Below are 12425 nucleotides of genomic sequence, written 5' to 3' on the forward strand. Positions count from 1 at the left end.
TACAAGCAGGTGGACTCCAGACCAGCTGAAACCAGAAAGATTAGTGATACTCAAAACTTCACCTTGATGCCAACCGACCAATCAAGAATTGTGTGTGAGCTGATCACGTACCCTGCATCATGGGTGCCCTGGCTGGAGAGGTACCCAAAGACACTTTTTATTCCGGGACAAATATATCAGGACACACAGAGAAGTGCACACAGCTTAAGTTATGAGCTGGACACACACCTGCAAAGTAAGACACAGAGTGCCCACCATCCAGAACAGTGGAGAGATGCCCATTGCCAGCACTGGGGCACACCTCCTGGCCACTCCCTCATGTTGACCTTAGGTTAGTCCTGACTGCTAGCACTGTGCAACCACCATGACAGGCTTGTCTTATAGACCAGACCACCCTAAATCCACATCCCCATTTTTCAAAAACCTGTCCAGTCCTTTTTGCAAAGATGATTTTATTCATATAGAAAATGCAGGGACTTCCCCGATGGTCTAGTGGTTAAGACTCCAAGCTTCCACTGCAGGGGTCGTGGGTTTGATCCCCAATCAGGAAACTAAGATCCTGCATGCATGCTGCAGCCAAAAAGAAAGAAAGAAAATGCAGTCACTATTTAATTGGGTTAAACTTTTAATTTCTTGCCAATAGTTTGTATTCATCTGTATTGGGGTGACCATCTCAGAGGGAAAGGTGCCAGGTGGCAGGAATCATGTTTATAGAGATTTCTTGACCCCTGGAATATCCAGAATTTGGTCCAACAATTCCCTTCTCTTCTTGGGGAAGCAGCCCAGAAAAGACATAAAGGATGGTTCTGTCTCTTCTAGGATGGGAAAAAATGGCAAACACGTGGCGGTCTGTGAGCAAGAGAAACGCACCCAGCAATGACAGGTGTGAGTGGCCGGGCTGTGTGTGTGGGTGAGGACCCCGGGGTGCTGATTCAGGGCTCAGTGTCAGATGAGGTTTTTAAACCATTCTTCTTGTTCACACCTGTCGAGCTGGAGTTTTCCTCTCCTTTTCTTTTTTTAATATGGAAGTGAAAGTGTAATTCACTCAGTCATGTCTGACTCTTTGCAACCCCACGGACTGTAGCCTGCCAGGCTCCCCTGTCCCTGGAATTCTCCAGGCAAGACTACTGGAGCGGGATTGCCATTCCCTTCTCCAGGGGATCGTCCCAACCCAGGGATTGAACCTGGGTCTCCTGCATTGCGGGTGGATTCCTTACCTTCTGAGCCACCAGGGAAGGCGTCAAGAACATGTGTGTCCTCCTTAGTGCAAGGGCAGCCCCTCCCATTAAGGGAATTATCAGGAGTTGTGCTAATCTCTGTATCATTCCAATTGTAGTATGTGTCCTTCTGAAGTGAGCACTGGGGTTGTCTTTGATTCGCTGGGGAAAGCAAACCGCACAGAGACCCAATGTCTCAACAAGAGCCAGCCGCATCAGCTGCAGAGATCCCACTCTGAAAAGATTGAGACATCTTCCTTGTTTTGCTCGTTTCTCACAGAAGGGGCAGACTGGGAACCACCATTCTGGGATCAGCCTTCGGACTGGGCTCCAACCAGCTGCTCTGAAGTTAAGTTCTGTGGCCCCGAGCAGGGGTGGGGCAGACCCTGCTGCCCACACACTTGACGAGGGTGGGCCTGAGTCTGGGAGCCGAGCAGGCGAACGGAAGGCTACAGAGTGAGTTGGCTGAACATGCTTTTCCCAGAAACACACTCGGAATGCTCGTCTTTTTTTTTTTTTTTTTTTTTTTTTTTTGAGCCTTTCTTTTATCACGCTCAGCAAAGCTCTATGTGCCAAAGCTCCTTGATGAGGCTGGATGAGTAGGAGGAAATTTAACTTGTGAAAAGTTAACCTTCAATAAAGAAAACAAGAAAGGCTGTGTGTCTTGAGCTGAAGGCTTTTATAGCAACGAGGCCAAGTTTATTGCCATGAAATGTGCTGATAGCATAAAAGCACCCAGGCTCGCCTCATCCCCACCACACCCCAGTTTCTCATGAAGGCTCTCCTCAGTCTCTCTACTGCCATCTGCCAAGGCCCACCTCCATGGCCCAGCCACTCCAGTCACCAGGCATCTACTTGCTTTTCTCCTCGCCTCTTTCCCCAGAGTCATGCTGTGGGGAGCTCAGTTGAGATGCGTGTTCTGTGTTTGGGCTTTGAAAACAAGAGACGGTGATAGAACAGTACCTGATAAGGAAGCAGAGGAGGGGGTTATGTTAGTTCATATCACACCTGAAACTTCTAGAAGAGTAGGGTATACCTGTTCTCATTTATTTCCTCTCCAAGGATGGTTCAAAATATGGAGCATCACTTGCTGTGCTAAGGACTAGGCATAGAGGAATGTTTGAGGCATGGACTCTTCTTCTAAGCTACTTGTTATCTAATCACAGACAGACATAAAGACAATTCCTATAATGAAATAGGAAAAATATTACAATAGCCTCCTTTGTTGGTTAAGATATTCTCAATTATAAGTAACTATGCATCATACCCATACAGTCTTAAACCGTAAAGCAGATTTACTGCCTCACATAATTGAAGAGTCCCTATGGAGGGTAGACGATGCTGTGAGTGATCAAGGTTTACCCATTCTCTGTGCATCTGCTTCTTCCCCAAATTGGATTTCCTCATGGTCACAAAATGGCTGCCAGTGCAACCAGGCTATATGCTTCTACATTCAAGTTGCTTTCTTCAGCCATGGACCTGAAGCCTTCAACTTTTCTATGGAATGGCTACCAGCATAGGCTTAGAGTCATACAAACCCAACCTTTAACTCTGTCTCTGCCATCTTCTGGTCTTGTGGGTCTGGGCAATTTACAAATCTTAGTGTCTGTAAAGTCCAGAGAAGAGCAGCACCAGCCTCATTGGGTTGTAGTGAGAAGTAAGGAAGTGAATGAGACCAAACACTTAGCACAGCCCCAGCCACAAATGTGACTGTAGGGGGCAGTGATTGCATCCTGAGCTGCTTGCTTTCCCTGGGGGACCCACACCTCTCCCACACAGCCTAGACACTCTGGGGAGAGCCAAGTCTTCCCCAGCTCCAGGGATGAGACTCAACCCATCCTCTGGCCTTGGTTATCAGTTTAGTGCTGGGCATGTGCCCCAGGGTGGCTCAGAGAGAGTGAAGACGTTTGCTGGGGGTTGTGGCCAATCATATTTCCAAGATAGCAACAATGATAACTCCTGTCCCACCAACTCTTCATGGATGCGACCTTGGGATGTTCCTCCCATGAGTGATAAGGACTGTGGTCCATCCCCTTGAATACGGGCAGCCCTTTGTGACCACTGCAACCAGCAGAGCACAAAGGAAGTGATACTGTGGGCTTCCTGAGGCTAGATCATAGGAAAATCACGCATTCCTGCCTTGTTCCCTTGGATCCCAGGTGCCATGCTCTTAGGAAGCCCAAGCAGCTCTGTATGCAGAGGAACCAAGTTCCCATCCAGCTCCAGTACCAATTTGTCACCCACATGAGTGAGCCATCTTGAAACGGATTCTCCAAGCCCCAGTTTATCTGCTCCAACTGATGCCATGTGGAGCAAGGATGAAATGTTCTTGTTAAGCCCTGCCCACATAGCAGGTTTATCAGCAAAATAAAAATTTGGGGGGCAGTTCGTTGTACAGAAAAATGCAACCAGAACAGGAATTTGGAAAAAGAGATTCCCTCTGCCGTTTAAAGGTTTGAAATAGAGCCGGAGCCACTGCAGCCATTTTGGCATCATGAGGGAAGCCACTGGGAGGCTGAAGTTGCTGCTCCAGAGGACAGAAAGAAGAGGTAGGCCTGAACCTCGCCCTCTAAGTGGGGCTGAACTGCTGGCTCAACCATCCATGATACCCACACAGCCCCTATACTTTCCAGTTAATATGAACAATAATATCCTCTCCAACATTTGAGCCTTTCTGAATTGTATTTCTTACTCATAACCCAAAGCATCCTAACTAGGATATCTAGCAGCACTGACAGGATCACCACCTGGGTTTAAGCCAAGGGAAATGTCCTGATCAGGCATCTTAGAGCAGCACAGTGGCGGCTCTATGGGGCTGGCCTGGACAGAGCTGGGAGGCAGGGAAACAAGCCAGGTCAGCTCCTGGGTCAGAGAAGGTGGGGCTCCAGGGCATGGGTCTGGAGAAGAGCGCTGCTGAGTGCAGTTCACAGGTGCTGTGTTTGATCCTCTGTGTGATAGAGATACTAAGTATCACTCAGACAGGCAATTGAGCTGTTGACCCTGATTTGGAAAAGGTTGCACCAACCTTTCCCTGCCCCCTCCCCTCTGCACCCATGGGATGGAAAACTTCCTTTCCATCAGTGTCCTCACTGGCGGCAAGGAGGGGCTACAGATCTCCAAAAGGATTCAGGAAAGGCCCCGAGGAAAGTGGAAGCTTCCAGGCCCAGCAGCTTGGAGGCTCATCTGCTGCCCACCGTGCTTGGACAAACCTCTGCCCCCGCTTAGCCCGCTGCCCGCCCTCCATGCGTTCTTGGCCGGTCCCCACCCAGCCTGACCTCAGCCCATCCCACCCTCCAGTCTAGCTCTGCAGGCCTCCCTGCCCCCACGCCCCTCACACAGCTGGGAGTTGTTACTGCAAGCTCTCAGATGTTTACTGAAGGCCTCCCTCGGCATTTTCTCTCCTCTGGCAACACAGATTCTTAAAGAGGCCCGGCTAGTTTTCGTCCTCTGGGCCTCGGGACACCCTCCCTTGGGTTCTTCCTAGAGGTGCCCTCTTGATCTCGTGTGGGGTGCAGGTGCCAGCTTCGGGACAGCTAGGGCTGGCAAGCCAGAGAACTCCCTTGGTGGTCAGCCCTGGGACCGTGGTGGCCAGGCCACTCTGACGGGGTGGGGGCAGCCACCTAATCAGCCTCCTTTTCCTCCTGGGCTACAGGGTGTTCACCGCCACACTGAGGAAGCTCAGGAGAAGTCCCTAAGACCTAGTCCTCCAGGGATGCCATTCAAGCTTCCCCCCAGCTGGGCCTCACCCCCAGACTGGGTGAATAAACTCAGGCGCGTCCGGGCCTGGGCGGCCCGCAGCCCAGAAATACCCCACTGCGCCACAATGAAGAGAATCCTTCTTGAAGGAGCTGAGGCTTTAAGCACTTTCAGAAATCCTCTGACCTTGCATGAGACCAGGCAGGCTGCCCGTGCACATGTCCAACTGGCCCCGCCAAGGTCAGAGGGAGCTGCCCGGCCCAGCGGGGCGGAGGAGCTGGCCTGGCCCGCCGTGCAGTCAGCGGTGGGGCCTCCTTGCCATTCTCAAGGCCAGGGCCACCGAGAGGGTGCCCCCGGGGGCCTGCCCGGCTGCAGCATCGGCTCCGTGCCAGCAGGGGCCAGCTCCCCTCTCCTCCTCTCTGAACCCCAATCAATGCAAAGCCTTCAAATTACTGGGGTGCCTGAACCCCAATCCTGCAACACTACCTGTGGGCTGGAGGGGGTGAGGAAAGGTTTATGGCTGGGCCGGGGTGGAGGGGCACTGGGGTCTCTAACAGGGGTCTTTGAAAGAGTCAATATTCCTGAAGGTCCTGGCACTGAACTGGACCTCGCAAACATCTGGTCACAATGATAGAAGATTCATAAACATCTCACATGGGCTGAATGTTTGTGTCCCCCTGAAATCCACATGTTGACAACTAACCCCCAGTACAATGGCATCAGGAGGTGATCTGGTCAGGAAAGGGAACCTCAGGAATGGGGCTAGTGTCCTAATAAAGGGCATCCCAGGTGGTGCTAGTGGTAAAGAGTCTGCCTGCCAATGCAGGGGACATAAGAGATGGAGGTTCGATCCCTGGGTCAGGAAGATCCTCTGGAGAAGGGCATGGCAACCCACTCTCGTATTCTTGCCTGAAGAACCCCATGGACAGAGGAGCCTGGTGGCTACCATCCACTGGGTCGCAAAGAGTCGGACACAACTTAAGTGACTTAGCATGCATGCATGTCTTAATAAAGGGAAACTCAGAGAGCATCTTCACCCTTCTGCCCTGTGAGGACGCAGCAAAAAAAGATGGCCATCTATGAACCAGGAAGAGGACCTCATCCAGTGCTGAATCAGACTCCAGCCTCCAGAACAGTGAGGACTAAATTTCTGTTTTATAAGCCTCCAGGCTGTGGTGCTCTATTAGAGCATCCTGAGCAGACTAACACCCACCCTCACCCTCATGACACGAGGGACTGTGGCCCATGAAAGCCTTCAGCTGCCCAAGTGACATCCCCTGGAGAGAGGAAGGGTATCAGCCCCCCTTTACTGAGATCAAGCTAAGGCTCAGAGAGGTGAAGGCTTCTGCCTAAGATCACCGAGCTGAGAGGAGTCAAACCTGGATACGTGATGCTGAGGCTGTTTCACCGTCTTTTATATTGGATCCATCTGGAAACTGGAGGTCACCTTGCTTGTCTGGTTATAGCTGCAGGATGAGCAGCAGGGGTGGCCTGGCGTGGCAGCCACAGGGTAAATCCAGGGCAAACAGGGGCTCAGCTTTGGCTTAGATGCTTTCAAGTGGCACCTCCTGGTGAAATGTAATTCAAGGCAATGCCCTCTAAGATGAGAAAGTGGGTGGAAGGGGGTAGCCAAAGGTCTCCCCTGAGGCTGGCTTTTCAGTGCAGACTTGGGAAGACCCCAGCAGCAGAGCAGGTAATGATAAAGCCACCAGCCGGAAAGATGGTGAAGGTCAAAAGCAGCCCTGGTTACCAGCACCACCCTCCTAAGTCGTTGTGTTGCCAAGGCAACGCTCCTCCCGAGTTACCCATCCCCATACAGGGTCTGCTGTGACTGAAGCAAAAGCCTCCTTAGGAAAGGCTTGAGGCTGGTCTGATGGGGACCAGCTGCTCAGCACACCACACACGTAGTCACGGGGAGCTGCTCTGGGCCCCGGCCCCCTCCAGGCAAGGTTCTGGGAAAAGAGGTCAGCGACCCCTCATCTCCCACCTGTGACAGCCTCCCTCCCCCTCGCTTTATTGAGCTGTCCTGGCCACACACCTGGTTCACCCCTGCTTTCTCCTCTCTAATCCTTCCCTCACCCCCATTTCAGCAAAAAGGAGGTGGAGTTTGGGGAGCCAGAACAGAGCTGACCTACCCAGAATAGAGCTGACCTAACCCCAGAAAGGCGGGGGCGGGCGGGCTGTGATACCGTAAAATGTCACCTCCTGAGAAACATATACTGGGTCCTTGCCCCCAGTTCCTGGTACAAGAACTTCCAAAACCCTTGGAATTTCATGAGAGGGTGAGAGGAGCATCCTTTGGTGTTCGTGAGAAGCCCCTTTTTGACCAAAACTGAGCTTATGAGAATGAGGTGGCTCTTGGTGGGCCCCTCAGTAACCTCAGGATGGGGCTGATTGCCACAGGAACCAACCAGCTTCCTTAAAGCTTAGAATTTTTAGCCCCACCCCCCTAGCCTCTGGGAAGTGGTGTTTGTTGTTCAGTCGCTTTGCTGTGTCCAACTCCCTGCGACCCCATGCATGGCAGCACGCAGGCTTCCCTGTCCATCGCTGTCTCCTGGAGTTTGCCCAAACTCATATCCACTGAGTCAGTGATGCCATCCAACCATCTCGTCCTCTGTTGTTCCCTTCTCCGGGGCTGGAGTTAATCCTAATGGCCAACAGTTTAGCCAATCATGCTTAAGGAATGAGGTCTCCCTGAAAACTCCTAAAAGATGGGGTTCAGGGATCATTGTGTGCAGGTGCTAGGAGGGTGGTGAGCAGGAGGGTGGTGAACACAGCAGCTCTGCACCCCTCCCCTGCCACACACCTTCCAATGGACTCTTTCTGTATTGCATCCTTTATGCTGCTGCTGCTGCTAAGTCGCTTCAGTCGTGTCCGACTCTGTGTGACCCCATAGACGGCAGCCCATCAGGCTCCCCCGTCCCTGGGATTCTCCAGGCAAGAACACTGGAGTGGGTTGCCATTTCCTTCTCCAATGCATGAAAGTGAAAAGTGAAAGTGAAGTCGCTCAGTCGTGTCCAACTTTTAGCAACCCCATGGACTGCAGCCTACCAGGCTCCTCCATCCGTGGGATTCTCCAGGCAAGAGTACTGGAGTGGGGTGCCATTGCCTTCTCCGTGCATCCTTTATAATAAGCTGCTATTAGTAAGGACAGTATTTCCCTGAGATAGAATCACTCTAGCAAATCCTACACCTGAAGAGGGGGTGGTAGGAACTCCCAACCCTAGCTTGCAACTGGCATCTGAAGTGGGGGTGAGTCACAGCTCAGTTAAGGGACTGAGCTCTTAACTTGTGGGGTCTGCTATAACTCCAGGTAGTGTCAGAGGGCTGGAGACGTGGTGTTAGAAAGGACAATACAGATTTGGCGTTCGGAGGGGAAGCCTCTTATTTGGAGTCAGAAGTTTTGTAACAGCAGCACAGAGGGGCAAGGCACAAGAGCTTTCAAAGCTTCTGGGTGGCTCCCATAGGCGGCCAGTAGCTATCACTGGTCTAGACTTCAGGGCGCTTTGCAATTGAGTGACCCAGAGTCCCTGGAGGGCTCGGAGATACAGATTGCAATCCCTAGGGTTTCTGACTTAGGGAGACTGGGGCAGACCTGAGCATTTGCACTGCTAACAAGTTTCCCAGCTGCACTGGGCTGCTGTTCCACAGATTTTACACTTCATCTTCTTACAACTCCAAAAAAGATTTAAGTTCTAAGTGTTGGGGTTTTTTTCTCCCAAGGTGTAGACGTGGGAGCTTCTGGCATCGTTTTGTATCAACGTTTTGTCTGAATGCATGAATTGATTCACTCATTCAACCAAGATTCAAAGGCTACCGTGCTGCTGCTCTGTGCTGGGCGTGCCTGGGATCTGATGGTGGAAAAGATGAAATCAGTCTAGAGGTGGCAGAGACACACGTGAGGTTTGGCCATGCCCTGTGGAAGGATGTTAGAGACATCGAAATGGAGGAAGGTCTTATTCGGGCTTCAGAACCCGGGGCTCAGGCCTCTGACCTGCTTCTGACTCTCCTGGACACTGCCCAGATTCTCTGCCTGCTTGCAAGCAACCAAGTCAGGAAGCACTTTAGATAAGATAAGCTTGGAATTTCTTAAGTTCCCAAGGACCTGGCCAATCCCCCAGGGGTCTAAATGAAATCCCATGACTCACCAGGTGAAGCAAACAGCATTGTTAAAGTCAAAAATAAAGCCAGAGCTGCAGTTTTGCAGGCGAATTGATGTTATCAGTTTGCTACCTGGAATGATAAGTGGGATCCCCATCCCCAAAGCTGCAATTTGAAGTCTCACCTGTGGGGTGAACACAGCCTGGGACTCTCCTAACTGGGACTTAAAGTCTGGATGTAGGTTGTTGACCCAAATTGGTGATGTTACTTCTATTGTTTCTGTTTCTTTTCTTTTAGTGACTGTGTATCAAAATTAAGTCAAATAATCCCCTATTAAATGTTGAAATCGTTTATTGTGTGTGATGAGTGGTTTCTCAACAAACCCTTCAAACCTAAAATGAAGTAAACCTTTTGGCAAAACAAAAGATTATTCAGTGGGGGGATGGAGAGTGTGTCATGGACACAGGACAGGGTAGCTGCCTCCAGGCTGAAGACAGAGGCTTTCCCAAGAGTTCAGGCATCTGAGTCACTGGTCCCTAGAGTGTGGTCCCCAGAGTGTGGCCTGAAGACCAGGAGTGCTGGCAATACTGGGAGCTGGTTAGAAATGCAGAAGCTCAGGTCCCTTTTAGTAAGAGCCTGGGATCTGAGGCTCCTCCAAGGTTGAGATGCCCCCAGATCTGAAGGATAAAAAAGAATTAACCTGGTGAGGAGGAGGGGAGTGTTTCAGAAGAAGAAACCATCTGTGTGTAGTCTAAGGAAGAAAAGAAGTTCTTCTGAGCAGAGCTAAGATTTGGGGGTGGGTGGAGAAGAAACTTCTTTTCTTGTGAGGCATCCACCTCTAGGGATGCTCCTGGGGTCCGAGGCCATCTCCAGGATTAGGATCAGAGGGATCAGAGGGATCAGAGGTGATGGTGAGCTTGGCAAGGAAGAGATCCCCAAGCCTGTTCCTGGCTGGCCCTTGTTAGCAAGGAGCCAGGCAGGGCCACCGTGACTCTGGCCCTGCTCCCTCCCTATCTTACCCAGGCGAGATAAGGACAGCTCCGTCCTGGGGCCCCTCCGCCCCCTCTGGATCGGCTGCCTGGCCTCCCTGAGACTCCTAGGTTCATCTTCAGCCTTGTTCAGCCCCTCTCCCAACACCCCAACCTTTTCTCTCTTTAGATCACAGCCTGCAGCCGGCTCCCCATGATTCCTCCAAACCGGTTCCAACTGCTCCTCTCTCCGGGTGTGTGGGTCCTTCTTTCTCTGTCTCTGCCATCTCTGCCGGTCACGTGCTTGTCTCCTGCAGGCAGAGACCCTGGCTCAGCCTGGAGGAGCCTCCAGGAGAGCCTCCTGTCCTGACAGCCTGAACGCATATATCTGGTGCGGGCATCTGTGCAGACGGATCGGACTGGCACTCGGGCAGCGACTGTGTGGGGACCAGGGAGCTGGGAGAAGGGCTCTGCATTCTTTCCCTGACATTTTGCAACGACCACATGCTTGGCTCTGAGCTCCTGGCGTCCCCACCAGCGACATTCCTTCGGCACATCAGCTGCTGCCACATCAGACCTTTCCTGTCCAGCGCTCCCTGAGGCCCCGGGGCCTACCACCTTCACCCAGGGCCACATGGGTGAGGCACCAACCAGTCCTCCTGAATTCTGGCCATTTCAGGAGGTCTGAGCTGCTTTGTGTGAGGCTGTGGCCATAACCTAGAGGCTGAGGGCCTGAGCAGGGGGAAACGGCTTTTTAAAAAGACTTCATTATGTGACATTTTCACCTCCATGAAAAAGTAAATTGAATAAATTACAAGAAAACAAACAAACAAAAACCTCTCCTTGCCCAAAGGATACACCAGTGTCCTCAGGGGGGAAAGTTGCCCACAAATCCCCTCCCCCAACAGAAGCATCAACATGGGCCACAAGCTCCTCACCCCCAACCATGCGCACCCCAAACCCGTAACTGGGGCTCCCCTGGGCCCCTCCCAGGGGTCACCCGGAGCTGCTGCCCAGTGGAGGGGGTGGGGGTTAGGTCCCAAAGGAACCTCTGGGTCATTTGGGGAAAGAACACGTGGGAAACGGAGACTCAATAGACAACAGTGAGTATTCAATGCACGATTGTTCCGCGTTTGTCCAAGTTGATGGTGTGTCTTGCATCTCTTTCACGTCAGCACACGAGGGGTCCCTGAAGTCCTTTTGCACAGCTGTATAGTCTTCCACTCCTCAGAGAGCCTGTAATATATTTATTCCTCAGTGCATCTGAGTCTCCCTCCTGTGTTTGGGAAACCTGACATCAAGTGAGCTGAAAAGACCAGGTCATTGCTCTCAGATGCCCTCTCAGGGCCTTGAGTCTTCAGCCTGTGGCCAGTGAGACAGAGCTGGTCCAGGGAGCTTGCTGGCGGCGGTGGAATGGCCACAGCGACAGCATCCAGAAGCCGGGGTCCCATGAGGCAGTGAGCACATCCATGGGCTGGCAGTTTTATATATATATATTTTTATCTTAGTTCTCCAACCGGAGATTGAACCCATGCCCCTGCAGTAGAAGCCTGGAGTCTTAAATACTGGACCTCCAGGGAAATCCTTTCTGGTGGTTTTACTTCTAACCCGACTCTCTGGGTCCTGCCGTCTTTGGCTTTCTGGTTATGTACAAGGAGCTGATTACAAATAGCACTCCTTTCAGCAGGAGATAGAGTCTGTTTTGCCAACTGCTGGTTCCCTGGTGGCCCCGGGATGTTGGGGGTGAGTTCCAAGCCTGGGCCTCAGGAGGCCTTGCATCTTGAATCATGGAACCCTGCCACCAGGTGACTAATCCTGGGTCATTGTCCACCAGGATGGGAGACGATATAGAGGGAACACCACGCCCCCCCCACGCCCCCGATTCCTGCTGTCCCAGATGAAGCCTCAACGTGAGTGAGCCCAGCCAACCCTGTGCAGAGCCAAGATGGCCCATCGCAGCCGAGCTCAGTGCATCACACACAGATGAATTGTGGTGGGAGTGAGCCGCTAAGTTCCGAGTGGTTAGCTCCTTGTGGAAAGTTCCCTGGAGCACTGCTGCGGCTGCTAAGTCGCTTCAGTCGCGTCTGACTCTTTGTGACCTCATGGACTGTTGCCTGCCAGGCTCTTCTGCCCACAGGATTCTCCAGGCAAGAATACTGGAGTGGGTTGCCATGCCTTCCTCCAGGAGGTCTTTCTGACCCAGGCATTGAACCCATGTCTCACGTCTACTGCATTGGCAGGCAGGTTCTTTACCGCTAGTGCCACCTGGGAAGCCCACCTGGAACACTGCTGCTGCTGCTGCTAAGTTGCATCAGTTGTGTCCGACTCTGTGCGACCCCATAGACGGCAGCCCACCAGGCTCCTCCATCCCTGGGATTCTCCAGGCAAGAACACTGGAGTGGGTTGCCATTTCCTTCTCCAATGCATGAAAGTGAAAAGTAAA

The 12425-nt window shown here is 52.1% G+C and overlaps 2 long non-coding RNA genes across 2 annotated transcripts; both read right to left on the minus strand.

The window, feature by feature from the left end:
• Positions 1-435: 435 nt before the first annotated feature.
• On the minus strand, positions 436-1701 carry LOC129651133 (uncharacterized). The gene is made up of 2 exons (XR_008714025.1): positions 1218-1701; positions 436-570 (listed from the first exon to the last, which is right to left on the minus strand). It is a non-coding gene; the product is annotated as an uncharacterized LOC129651133 (long non-coding RNA).
• A 184-nt stretch (positions 1702-1885) lies between these two features.
• Positions 1886-6732, minus strand: LOC129651132 (uncharacterized). The gene is made up of 2 exons (XR_008714024.1): positions 6293-6732; positions 1886-2180 (listed from the first exon to the last, which is right to left on the minus strand). It is a non-coding gene; the product is annotated as an uncharacterized LOC129651132 (long non-coding RNA).
• Positions 6733-12425: the final 5693 nt, after the last annotated feature.

This window comes from Bubalus kerabau, chromosome 4, assembly GCF_029407905.1.
Source record: "Bubalus kerabau isolate K-KA32 ecotype Philippines breed swamp buffalo chromosome 4, PCC_UOA_SB_1v2, whole genome shotgun sequence".
NCBI classification, from domain to species: Eukaryota; Metazoa; Chordata; class Mammalia; order Artiodactyla; family Bovidae; genus Bubalus; species Bubalus kerabau.